This window comes from Malania oleifera, chromosome 11 (genome assembly GCF_029873635.1).
Source record: "Malania oleifera isolate guangnan ecotype guangnan chromosome 11, ASM2987363v1, whole genome shotgun sequence".
Taxonomy (NCBI): domain Eukaryota; kingdom Viridiplantae; phylum Streptophyta; class Magnoliopsida; order Santalales; family Ximeniaceae; genus Malania; species Malania oleifera.
In genome coordinates this window covers 13208680-13211047 of record NC_080427.1, presented here as the reverse complement: position 1 = coordinate 13211047, position 2368 = coordinate 13208680, and the positions used below count along the sequence as shown (strand labels likewise).

The window sequence follows — 2368 nt, the reverse complement described above, 5'->3', positions numbered from 1 at the left end:
GAAAAATTCGGGTTTTAACTATTTATAACCCCGGATTCTCGTCGACGAGTCCATGAAGAAAGTTTGTCGACGAACCTGAACCCCTCGTCGACGAATTTCAGACTGCTAAAACTCCAATCTCGGTATTTTCTCGTCAATGAGACCCTCATGAATTCTCGTCTTCGTTGATGAGACCCCGCTTAATTTTCTGGGTTATTACACCCTTGAAGGATTATTTTCCTTATGCTACAATCCTTAATTACAAAGTGAGACACATGAAATTCAAAAAAGATAGAATTATCACGAACAAATTTACTAACTGAAAGAAGATTTTTTGTAATGTGAGGAACATAAAGGAGATGTTTTAAAACAAAGGAACGAGCGAAAGTGCAAAGAAGAGAGGAGTCGATGTGATCAATAGACGAACCTGAGCCATCACCAACATGCAAGGCCATTGTAAGGTTCTGTAGACAGGTTGAGATTGGAGAGATCATTGGTTAGATGAAGGGTTGTGCCGGTATCGGGGTACCAATTTTCATCGGGTGCATTTGGTTGAGAAGTATAATATGCTTGATGGGATTGAGATGGGGCTTGTTGAACAACATAATCAAACTTATAATGACAGTTAAGAGCAATGTGACCCATCTTGTTGCAGACTTGGCATGTAGGGCGATGGCCATTGGAATGACGACCCCTATTGCGATCACGTTGACCACGTCCACCATAGTTATATTGGCAGGCCGCTAATTCTTGTCTTGATTTAGATGATTGCGAGAGGCCATATTGGAAGAGGACATGGAAAGATTGGTGGGAATCTGATGTTGCTCAATGCGATGTACATGCACTAGAAGATGTCCATACAATTCATAAAGAGGTAGAGGATCCACACGAGTTTTCACAGACGTGACAAAGGGATCATATTCAGTCCCTAAACCTGCAAGCAAATAGGAGATAGTTTCATAATTATTTAAAGGCTGTCCGGCAGCAGCAAGAGTATCAATGAGAACTTTCATTTTTTGAAAGTACTGGGATATGGTAGAGGATCCTTTCTTCATGGTGGAAAGTTGATAATGAGTGCGAGTGATATGGGCTTGAGATTGAGGGACAAACATTCTTTCAAGAGAGAGCCAGAGATCACGGGAAGTGGTGCAACCCATGACATGCGAGAGAATATTTTCGGATAGGGAAGATATGAGGGTACTGAGAATGATCTGGTCTTGCTGGCTCCATGGCTGGAATGCGGGATTTGGAATGGTGACAACAGAAGTTGAGGTAGATGTTGGATTGGGTATAGTGGAAGGGGGAGGAGGATTGGTGCCATCAACAAAGCCATAGACATGTTGGCCACATAGATAGGGAGTGGTCTGAGCATGCTAGAGGAGGAAATTTTTGTTGGTTAATTTGATGGTGAGCAGATGATGAATATTGGTGAGGCTAGCGATAGGAATAGAGGTGGAATTTGGGGATGGCTGTGGGTGGGTTTTAGTAGAAGATGGTGGTGAGGATACAGGGTTGTCCATTGGAACAGAAGAGAGACATAAATCTTGGTGGCTCTGATACCAAGTTTGAATACACAAATATTGGTATATTATCTCCTCACATATTGCAGGAGTTTACATTGCTATATATAGAATGTAAACAGAGGATTTTATTACAAAAAATTATGAGTAGATATACTAGATTACAGGAGAATATTTAAATACAAAAGATTGTTGAGATACCTTCATTATTTGAATTTAAGAGGTTGTTGAGATATCCTCATTATTTGAACTTAAGTTGCTGTTGTGATAGTTTCAACAGAATCCTTAATAGCGCTGATCGAAAAAGGGATTGCAAAATAGGTGGGGCCAGTTGTTTTGTGAAGAAAACTCCTAGGACATTATAAGTTTATAATTGACTATGAGAGTTGCAAGCAGAATGAAGAAAGTTCAAGTCATCATCTAAAAATGTAAAGCCATAGAAATGAGAAAAAAAAAATAATAATAATGCAAACTTTGAGAACATGTCGAAGAAACATTTGCAATTTGGGAGACAACAAGTGTAGCAATAATCCTACACAAAAATTACACTTCCATTATGCAACTGCAGCTAGTTTCCCCAACCTTTCTTCCCCCATATCTTAAGACTTTATCCACCAGTTTCAGCGCAGTGGGGAAAGTAGGGACTGGGGACTAGATTCTGGGTGACATGATTATTGGAACCCAAATGAAAGTCCAAAAACCATAACAACTCTATCATGCTTTCTAATGTTGGCAACCTACGAGTTAAATAGGAATTAGAAGTGGGTTAGGTGGAACAACTAGAAGCCCATACATACAACTAAGACGGCCACATAACTTAAACTGCCCCCAATATGCAAGAAAGGGAGAAGCCCCAGTTGGCACTTGGC

General features: G+C 40.2%; 1 non-coding gene across 1 annotated transcript; it reads right to left on the bottom strand.

Annotated features, from left to right (window-relative positions):
* Positions 1–822: 822 nt before the first annotated feature.
* On the bottom strand, positions 823–953 carry LOC131143607 (small nucleolar RNA Z247). Its single transcript, XR_009133592.1, has one exon. It is a non-coding gene; the product is annotated as a small nucleolar RNA Z247 (small nucleolar RNA).
* Between the last annotated feature and the right edge of the window lie 1415 nt (positions 954–2368).